This window comes from Melospiza georgiana, chromosome 12, assembly GCF_028018845.1.
Source record: "Melospiza georgiana isolate bMelGeo1 chromosome 12, bMelGeo1.pri, whole genome shotgun sequence".
NCBI lineage: Eukaryota > Metazoa > Chordata > Aves > Passeriformes > Passerellidae > Melospiza > Melospiza georgiana.
The window spans coordinates 3,158,426-3,170,226 of record NC_080441.1 but is presented as its reverse complement, the minus strand read 5'-3'; positions in this window follow the sequence as shown (position 1 = coordinate 3,170,226).

The window sequence follows — 11,801 nt, the reverse complement described above, 5'->3', positions numbered from 1 at the left end:
CCTCCCTTCAGCCACTCTGCTGAAAAAGGGAGCCCAGAGCTACTGATCTGCTGCTGTGCATGGAATAAAAACCAGACGAGAGAGAAGGAAGGAGAAATCTAATGATAGTCAAGGGATATCATGTGAGCCTTTCCAAAATACAGAGGAAAAAGCAACAAGCAGAACATAAATAAAGACCTGAAGCCATAAAACAAACAAACAAACAAACCTCCCATCCAACCAGCAAAAACCAGCCCATCCCCAAAACACTTATATCTATTGGGTATAAAGAAATGCATTTCTAAAAGAAGTGTTTAAAAGCAGCCTAAATCTGGTCTAAATTCCCACCTTGATTAAGAGCAGCACTCAGGGATAACAAGAAGCCTTGTGTTCTACATGGCTTTGTAAATAAAGCATGAGGGAGATAAACTAACTTTTACAACTTTGCTGGGAAAGCTGGGAAATTAATGGAAACCACCTTAGCCCTAAGACAGTTTCTCCCAAATACCAGAGTAAATCAATTTCCATAAAAGCCCCACACTGCTATTGTTAGCCTGCTTCCAGAGCTCCCGCTTCCTTGTTTAAAGTTAGCCTGCACCTCCAAACCACAGGGCAATTTCTGCAGAACCTTTCCTCACTTTCCAGCACCATTAAGCCCCTCCAGGATGTGTTTTACCATCCCAATCACCCAAAGCTCCCACTGCAGCCTCATATATCACCCCACACCTCGAGGCGTGCGTTAATTGACCAATAAAACACACCTGGAGCATATTAATGTTCTAATAAAGCACTCTCCATATTCTGTAAATTTGGTGTTATCAGATCTCCATCAATTATTTATTAAGAGCCAGCATAATAAATTATCTGCTGAGCAAGGTGCAATAGCACGAGGACAAAACAGTGCAAAATACATTTTATCACCTTCTCGCTGCAGCCTTTGTGGCTCCCTGCATATTTATAAGTGCTTGGAGTGAGGAAAGATTGAACTCTTCAGCTCTAAATCTTCATCCTCAATTCATCAAGAGATGGCTTTGTTGAAATTAACACAAAACAGGGTTTCTTCTAGCATTTACTTGTGTCAGGTTCTCTTAATCCTAATGGTGGTGATTCCCTTCAGCATAGAATCCATAGATTCATCCTCTCTATTAGTGTCAGTTAACAGAAAAATCTCAAATAAGACACTGTAAGTGCTTTTTAGGACAATTTCTTTTAAATTTCAGTAGAGAATATTTAGAGGATCTCCAAATATAATTAACACATATCTGAAATGAGGAAGTTCCATCCCCACAAAATTAAGAACCAGCATGGACTTCAATGATCCTGTCAGATTTCAAGTGGTGTCTTAAGTTGAAAATACTTTGGATTTCTAATAAATATTGTGGTTAAAATCAGGGACAGTAAGAGCCAAATGGAAAACAGATAGAGGCTTGGAATAATCACTAAAACATAAATTTTAAAAAATTCCTGATTATTTTCTCCAAGGGGAAGCTAAAATTCTGTCTGCTCTAGTTTGCAGACTTAGATTATTAAAACACAGCAGATCCCTTTCTTTTCATTGGTTCTTATTTATTGCTGCCATTACAAGATTATTTTTTCATGAAGTTGAAAAGAATTAAAATCCAAACTTACAGAAGTGACTAAAGTAAAAAAGGAGGGAGAATCAGCAAATGCATGAGTACAAGTTTAAAGATTTTTCTGTTGCCTCCTGCTCAACAAAGTTTTTTATGTCAATGGCAGATGAAGGATAGAGGAAAAAAGAAAGAGCTTAAGGTAAGTAGAAGTTAAAGGGGAGAAAATTATCATCATTATTACTCTCAATTCATTGTGGACATCCACCTGAGAGCTGACAGTAGCTCTAAAAACAGGTGAAAATCATGTTTTTACTCATAATTCTTGATGGAAAAGAGAGAGTTCATCTCCATCACCTCCAATCCACCAGACATTGTTCATGCCACTAAAGTGTGTCCTAAAATAAAATACAGGAACGGCTGCACTGCAAACACAAGAGAAATAAAAGCTTTTATTTTCTAGTGGCTATTCAAACAGTACCTTTAGGGTCACATTTTCACCTGTAATTTACTCCACGCTTCAGTTCTGTGCGGAATGGAAATTACTTTTGTTGAAATTTTGCGTCTGTAAAAATTTCCCCCTCTCACGTGGATCAGCCAGACCTGGGAAACTTAAAATGGAGAAAGTTTCACTCAGCACCAGACACAAAACTCACCTTGGCCTCTTCAGATGCATCTGCATCAGACTGAGGGAATTTATCCCACAGCAGAAATTGAATTAGATCCTGAAGTACGAAACAAACTGTTCCTTCTTGCACAAGAGGGGTTATAAACCATATTCTCTGCCTAAATAAAACCAGATTCTCTAAATTAAACCATATCCTCTGCCTAAATATTAATCAGTTTGAATTTACATGTATAAATTATCCCCCAGATGAAGCAGGCAAAGTTTCCTCCTGTAGAAATAAGAAGATAATCTTCAAAATCTCACAAATATTTTAATTTGGTGTTGGTGCAAAACTCTCAAGCACAGGAACCCTCCCACCATGAGAATATTCAGAGTGTTTTCTGAAATGTCAGGAGCAAACATTAAATATATCAACAATATTTCAATGTAACTATGCAAAACTGCCTGAGCATTCAAAGAATGCCTGGAGAAGAAGGAAACCAAATGTTCTACTTTCATCAAAACAAGACAATAACTCATTTCAAAAGTGTAATTTCGAGGAGATGCAACAAATGCTCAGAAAACAATATTATGGGTTTTGTAAAATATGTGGAGTATTTTCTGCAAAATCTAAAAATTATAATTTCCTCAGTAAAGGATGAAATTACCATTTTCATTGAGAGTAATAACAAAGAGCTTCAATATTACATGTCAAAACAAAGTTACTTTGCACATTCAGCCTAATTTTATTTCCTTGTTTGTTTGGATTTTTCGCTTGAATATTGAAAATGCACCTATGAAACTTGCCACTTTTTATACTGCATAAAAAATAAAGGCTCCAAAACAAAGCCAGTCCCACTGTGAGTTATGGCATTGCACACTGGCTGTAAAATTATGAGAGAGTTAACAATAGTGTAATTATCAGTTATAATTTTGAATAATATTTTAATAATATCATTCAGTAGGTTAGAGTTTTATTATGAGAAATAATCCTGAAGAACAGATTATGGCTACAAACTTAATTGTGAAAATCACCTGAAAGGGAAAAAAATATATTTTCTCACATCAAATCACTTCTTGATTTGCTATTTTTCTATGATTTTAAGTCAAACTGGAAAAAAAAACCCCAAACCTAATTTGTCAGTAATTTTGTAGCTTGTAAGCAATGAAGGTTTATATGGAAATGGAAACTGGGCAAACTAGAGCTGCCTCCTTGGTGACATTTCAATCTGGTCTAAAAATAAAGACCTGAAGTGTGAAATACTTTGGAGAACTTGCCCATTAAAGCATTTATTTTGATATTAATATTTTTAACATCATGCTTTCAGTGTGCCAAGAAAAGCCAATTTAAATGAAAATAAATAATGACCTAAATCATAGGATATGGATTTCCAGATCCACAGTCCTATTTATCCTATCAGAGAGCAATTAATTTTACCTGCAAATTAACTTACAGGTAAATTAATTATGCTGCCTTCTATCTTGCATAAAGGTCCTAATTCAAAGAATTTTATGTTTTCCTTCTATTTATTTGTGAATATTAGCTAATTATTAACAATTAACAGTTCTATTTATTCAAAAAGCCTCTCAGCATCAAAACCAGGATCAAAGTGAGAAAGCAGAACTTTGAAATCAACAACTGCAAAAGAATTTGTTCATTTTCAGGTTATGAGAAAGATGAAGTGTGGAAGTGCAAGATTTGAGCTGTACCTCTCCTTGCATTTTCAGTCACTTTTCTGATATCCAAAGCACAGCAAGTAAAGCCTCTTTAAAGACATCTTTTGCCTCTCCCAAATGTAGATTTTTCTTTATTTTTCCCTTTTTATTATTATTAGTAGTATATCTGTGCTATTATTTTGGAAAGTGCTTGAATCAATTACTTCTGTTTTCCCATCACATTCTTTTTTTCTTTTGCCTTAGAATGAGGAATTTTGATCCATTAGAAACAAAAGGCCCAGGACAGATTATAAAGAACAAGATATTTATTTGCTCTGACTTGGCATAAAGTGAAGCATGTGAAATTAAATCCTGCATTAAGATGAGAGCAATACATGTCTCAGCAGGGATAAACACAGTGGAGCTCGTATTTCTTTTGTTATCAAATCCTTTTCAAATGGTATTTTAGGACAGCAAATTTTAATAGGATAAAATGATACAAAAGAAAGAACATCTAAAATAAGAACAATTAAACTCTAGGAGAAAATCTCTGCAGCACACAAAGCTGTTTGACTCCTGGCTAATGTTTATCATTTCCATGGGTTGTAGAAAGAAACAAGTTATGAATTAATAACAGGATGATTATTTCCACCTAAAACACATCTAGGAAGCTGGAAAAGCACAAAACCTTCTCTACATTCTGCCCGAGTCAAAATTCACTTCCCTCAGACATTTCAAGAGCGTTTCAATGGTGATGGGCATTAGTGCAACACTGGACTGAGCACCAAAACCAACCATGAGCAAAACTCCCAGGGAAAAACACCCAGAAATATCCATTCAAATTCCTCAGCACATCAATTCCCACTGAAATCTTCTGAAATATTGATTAATTCTCTCTGTTTGCTCTTTCTCATCCCAGAAATGGAGCTCTTTCCCCTTGACAACTGACCAGGCTTTTGTGCCGAGCTGCCACACTTTGGCAGGGAAGAGCTTTGCCTCAGGCTAGAACCCTTCAAAGAGCGTTTGAAGCTCACCTGGAGAGCCCCCGTGGGCAGGATGACAAGGAAATCCCATTCTGCACAGCTCTGTGTACGTTATACACACATCTGTAAGTACAAAATGCAGCTGTAAATCTGAATTAATGCCAGCAAGAGTGGCTACAAGTGCTGACATCTGGCTGGAGCTATCTGGATGTAAAGAATCTGTTCTGAGTTAGTCGTGGCCTGTGGGGAGGAAAAAAGCACCTGGAAATAATGAAATACTTGTAGATAGTCAAAAATATTGAAAATAATGTTTTTTATGTTGAAAAATGAAATAATGGCTGGGTGAAATGAACACCCACAGGAGGCAGGTGGAGCTCACAGGGTGCCATGAGAGTCCAGATGATCAACCAAGGTACACACCTCATCCTGGGGTGGGTTAAGAACCCACCTGAAATTGAAGCCAAAGCTCCTACCTGCAATGGCATTCCAAGATTAACATGTACCTTTTGATTAAACTCAAAATTACCATGGATTTTTCATTTAAAATTCAGTTTAAAACTCAACAGCTTTATTATTCTACAATGATAAATCAGCTATTTCAGTGTTTGATGCCAAGTCAACTTCCTACCAAGTAAGAAATATTGGAATATATGTTATCAGTACTTGCATAATCCTGCTGGCTGTAACCTTCACAAAATATTCCTGTGCAGGACATGGCCTCAGCAGGAGCTGGGAATGACAAATTAAATATCATGCTTTAGGAAGCCAAAGGTTGGGTTCACATTTGTGGTAAGAATTTAATAGATTCAAAAAATAAATAAATAATTTTAAAATTTCACATCATTGAAGAGAAAATAATCTGGTTTTCAGATGGCTCCCCAAAAGCTCCAGCTGCCAGAAGCCTGCTGTGCTGGAGGTCTGCTGGTGGCTCCTTTAAGCTGGGTTGATATTTGCTGCTTGATATTTGTTTCCTGGTTAAAAATGTAATATGATGCAAACATCTCTATGAATTATATTCTCTCAGTCTCAAAGTTTTACAAAAAAATCCTCTTAAATAACATTCCCTTTCCCTGACTGGGTGCAATGTCACCCCACCAAACACATGCACAGGTGTAAGGTGGGACTTCAGGCCATGGTCTTGCCAGGAAGTTTTGGAATCAAATTCCAACTTTCCTCTATCAAGATTGAAGGGAGAAAATACAACTAAACACGACTAAATACAACTAAATACAACTAAACACAACTAAATACAACTAAATAGAACTAAAACCACTAAATCAGTGTGATGGAGTGATCAAGGCACGTTTTTCTGTGCTGGCACAGTGGCACATTCCCTCAGAACAAATTCACTGCACAGGCTGTGGAATTACGGAACTCCCCTCATTGCCTCCTGAGCAAGAGCACAGACCTGTAAGAATCAGCTGGGCCTTAATCTTGCTTAGATTTCCTTCCTGTGGGCAAATGGAGGGAGTGGGATTTTCCTCTCTGCATTCAGGTACTGGTAAAAGCCATAATTAAACCAGATTTTGAGGATTTCTGCTCAGTGCAACTGGCTGTAATTCAGCACGCCCTTAAACCTGAGGCGCGTTCTCCAGAGTTCAGTCAATAAAACAGCTCCTGGCGAGCAGCAGGAACTGCATTCCCAGCTCAGTGAGCTGTCAGGAAGAAATGCAGGTTATTAGATGCCTCTGTTATTAGAGATTACACAAGTGGCAGAGAAAATGACATCCAACTCATGTTGCTCCTCAACTCTGATATTCCCCTCTCTGCAGTCCTTGTGAAACACACACAGATAAAAAATTCACTTGGCTTGGAAGACAAAACAAGGATTGTGTGTGACCAATATTAATGAAACCTAAGAAAATGGTGGGACTAGAAACCTATTTGCCAAGCTTTCAAAATGATTCTTTAATATCACATTTCATTTTTAATGTAGCACTTACATTATTCTGAATCAGGTTACTGCTCCATATCTACTTTTAAGGCTTCCAGAAGGAAAAAGCTAGAAAAGCCTTTTATTCCTGTGTGCTCTCCTTTTTGGGATGTAGAAACACTTACTGAGCAAAAACAAAAAGAGATTTCTCTGTATTCCCATGTAGTGAGACCTCCACAGTCTCCTAGATCCCTTTTTGAAGACAGTAGACAGAATGACTATACAAAAAAAAAATAATGAAAACACAATGTAAAAGGGAAAAAGAGGAATTATTGAGCCTTCTTCTGGCCAATGCCCTTCTCCCATCTTACTTTTTTGCAGCATCATTCTTTGGAAACCTCATCAAATCTTTGTATAATACTACAGAAAGAGGCAAAACCCAATCAAAAACCTGCCTGAATCACACCCCACCTTTTATTCTGTGTTTATACACAATTAACACACAGGATCCATGTGTTAATTATGAGGGCCAAGAACAATTTCAGGAATGCTTTCTTTAGGAATTCTAAATTCAAAACCTGAAGCTCTGATTCTAAATTCAAAAACTGAGCTTTCTGATGCAAGAACTGACGCCCAGCTGTAAACTGAATGTTGCTTTTCAAGTTAAGAGCTAAATTCAAGTGTGGGGAGGAGAGAGGAAAGGGGATTTTCTTTTCAAATCTAGGACCTGATTCATAACTCCAGCATTTCCTCCATCTGAAACAGATGAGTTTGATAATGATAAAGTAAACTGCACTGAATGTGCTATGGAATTAATAATACCTGTTCTCTAAAAAAAAAAGGAGTTGTGGGATTAGAATTCCTGGATGTAAATATCTGTCAAAAAATTTTAAAAAAATCAAACCAGCAGATGCTGCTATCAAAAAAAGAATAATTTGGTTGTTTCACATGACATCAATCAAAGCACTTTTTTAAATATGCCAAAAGTAAACAGTGCTCATACATTACAAACCAATAGCAGGGTAATGCATGGTGGATGTGTAGAAGATGACAAACTGGGAGGGAAAGGTTCAATTCTGGCCTTTGCAAAGGAACAAAACACCAGAAATAATTGAGACTCTCCCTTGTATGAGCATAGTGGGGGCTGGGGCACTGCTCTGATTTTTGCCTGGCTCCCCAGCCTGTGGCTCTGACAAAACTTTGGTATTAGAAAGAGCAGATAGACATAAAACATCATAGAGGAAAAATAAAAATCTAATGTAAAAGGAAATAAAATAAGTAACTCAGTCTGCTTGGGGAAAATTATTGAATTAACATACATATATAAAGAATTCAAATCATGAGGAACAGTGTTTGTGCTTATTTTTGGAACCTTTCATCCTGTTATAAATATGGCTATGCTTAATTAAGTTTGAAAACACACTTATAAGGAGAAGATGAAAAAACTGCAGTTATTACCCATAATAAATTATTTTAGATGCCTAAAAGCTTGTAGGACCTATACAAAATTATGGTATCAGAAATTTTTGAGCAATGATTTGCAAAGAGAAAGTGAAGAGTTATATGGTAATAATCAAAAAACATTGTAAAGGGCATAATGCATACAATAAAAAATAAATTAGAAATGTCTATTAGTGGCAGAAAAATATTGTGGAAAGAGAATAAACTGAAGGAGAGTTTTATGTCTTCCAAGTTAAATATAATTTTTTTTCTCTGAAAGAATAGCACAATATTAGTTAGAAACCATCACCTTCCTGTAGCCTTTAATATCAGGTTGTACCTGATATTAACATAGGTGCACTCATGATAATCAAAATCCAGCAAAGTTCCAAAATCTGCTCTTCAGCCTCATGGATTTGTGACTTTCTACTTTGTTACAACTTATATATCAGCATTAATAGTAGACATAAAATTTACTTATATGTTTGCTCATTTAGAAAACAGATCAAACTTTCTTTTTGTAACTAGCACAGATGAAAAGAACCTGAGACTAAACCAGTAAACCCCAATAAAAAATGTTTCAAATCAATCAGGAACCTATTAATTAAATTATTGAAATGATTATTAATTACTTGTTATTATTAACAGACGCAATGAACTGGCAACAGATGGTGTGATAGAGTGAAAAAGAGATTAATTTCATACATTCACTTTTGGCAGTCCTGCAGCCCAACCAGACCATCTGTGGCACATTAGGAACATCCAAAGTTGCACCATACATATTGCAGAGATGATACAAATTGCTGGGCTCTGCTTTTCCAGCCCAGACCCCATCCATCCCTCCCCATGGCAGAATTTTAAACAAAGAAGTTTTTATCCCATCCATTCTGCCCCCTGGCACTGCAGAGCTTCTCCAGGATTTCATCTGAGAACCACCTCAAGCTCTTGCTCACAGCACATTCTCCGTTGTTACCAGGAGGAGTTTCAATTTCCAACTTGGGAATCATCTTCACCTTCCTTTTTCCAAGTGAAAATTCCCAATCTGTTTGCAGAAAACTGAGAAGGGGATGAATGTCGTGGTCCCTGATGGTTTTTACAATTCTGGTTCATGACAGCATTTAACAGTTGGACACTGGTTTTGTTTTCCTTCTGCTTTGGAGTTTTTTATCATATTTGTAAATTATTTTGTAAATACCAACATTTCATCCAGCCAATCCATCTCCATAACTCCCTTCCTTTTTGCTGCAAATATATTGCACACACAGAGATGAAATCTTGTTTACCTCTACTTAGAGCATTTTTAATGTTAGAAATTTAATTTTAATGGACACGCACACACCTGTAAAACAGGATTTGGAACACAGAAACATGCTCAGAAATCTAGATTTCCATAGAATGGGTTCAGCAATGTACTGTGAACATTTTAGGGGAAATTTCAATTGACTGGGTAAAACACTCATGACATCTGTTTCCAGTGAAATAGTCTGGGTTTTTTAGTGCAAGTCTGTATTCTAAATTGTCCTAGATAGTTTGTCCTAGATAACATACACAAATCCATCTGCCATGGCCATCAGAGGACATAAAACTGCAACTTGTACAGACAAGGAGTGAGGAGCTGATTTCAGTGACCTGAAACAAGCCAGTCACAAACACACAGGGAAATTCTTCTGCCCTCGTCATTGCTCTTTCCATCCCGGAGAGGAAGGAATGGGCTAACAGAGCACATGCTCAGGTGTGACTCTGGAATTTATTGCTGTATTTCTCACGTGATTTTTAGAAATGCTTCCACAGAAATGCCCAAGCAACGTTGCTGACAGCTCAGTCTTTCTGAACAGCACACAAAATAAACCTTATGTCAGTTTTTCCACCATCTTCCTCCAGTCCTCTCTCTTCACACCACGTTTTTCCTCCATGATTTTCTACTCCTCCCTCTTCTCAGTTCAGCCTAAAGGCTCAGCAAAGCAGCTCCCACGGGTGAATTCCAGGAATATATTGCCATATAGACAATTAGCTGTGTCAGCCTGAAAGGACCCTGTGTTCCATCCCTCCCACCTCTGCAGGGAGTGGATTTAGCACCTGAAACAGGAACTGCTCTCACCTGCTTTGTTCTCTTCCCTCCTTGGCACTAAAAGGCTTCAAATCAATCAAAGAACCCCCAGTCTTTCTCTTGTTTCTCCATTGGAACAGCCAATTCTACAACCATCCCTACTGTCAAAGTGGGACAGAGAAAGAGAACTGTCAGCAATTCCACAGTCTCTGTCTGTAAGATTTATTTTCTAATTTTCACATATATTTCATAACCAAAAAGATGTCAAGTTGGCCACCAAGCTACTCAGAGCCCATGGTGCCAGCTAGTCACAAAATAATGTTTTGGTGATTTATTAGTTTATTCCCTATATCAAAACTTATTTTCATTATCATATCAAGTTGATGTTCCCTATTGGTTCTACAGCCATCAAGGAAAGTGAATCTGAGCTAAATGAGTAATTGGATTTGACACAGCTGTCCTAATCCATTATACTGACACCAGTATTTTAGGCAAGAGATCCTTGTTAGGATAGTGAGTGACCTGAGCAGACTTGTCTGCCTTAGATAAGCTCCATTTTGCCCATATGGATGATGTGAGTGAACCTTTGCAGGGTTTTTTCATGTTCCATCCTAAGGCAGCTGAAAGTTTTGGTTGTAGATTGTAACTATCCTTGCACAGATGAATAAGGAATTCATAATTCACTTTATAATGGAGGAAATTTTAGTGTTAGAGCCACTGACTGGTACTGGAGGAAGGTATTGTTATGGAAGTCTGATAATTTTGCAGCATGACCAGTTGGGAAAGTATTTTTAATAAGTATTTTTAAGTGCTTTAAGTTTTATCCTAATGGAGATAAAAGGAGCAGAGAGAGCTCAGCACCTCCTGTAAGCTTTTCCCAGTTTGCCCTCGTTTTTCCTCATTCAAAGTTTGGTTTTGCTGCCTAGGGGGACGCAAGGGGATGAGTGAGCCAGACAGGGAGCAGGGTCTGGGGGCTCAAATTTTGGGACAGGGAGTTTGCAGGGCCTTTAGTCACTGCCCTGCAAATTCAGATTTCTCAATTAATGAGTCAAACTAGCTGACTCATTAAGCATTTGTTTTCTGAGAGCTTGAATGGGTTTTTATGGAGGAAATTTATTCAGTAATCTCTAACAACCCCCTTGGAGAACTTGTCAATTTTCCTCTTGGTCTTAGCAGAAAGTTCACTGCAATATTCCACTTACAATTCTTCCCACATGCTAGTATACATTCTTTAGCTGCCTTCAAATTCCCCCCTTTCCTTCAGTTATTTCTTTATCACTCTAATTTCCACCCTAATTTTTAGAGCACAGACCTGGTTAGGCACAGAGATATTCATTAATCTTAAAACTAATGGAAAAAAAAAATTCCAAAGACACAAATGGATTTTATACCTATAGTTCTTCCACCTTTGAAATAGCTTCTAAAATACCCTTAGAGCAATGATTAGAGAAATTACTATGGAAAAAAGTTTGGAAATTCAAGGGAAACCAAAATAATTTCAAAAGAAAGACGTGCACAAATTGATTTCTTGTATTTTGAGTGCAGAGCTCATTATTGGCCCTGCTGCAGCACCCTGTTCTGCAGTGATGTGAGGGTTCTGTGGGATATAAAATCAGGAATCCTGCTTCTATCTCCAGCATCCACAATC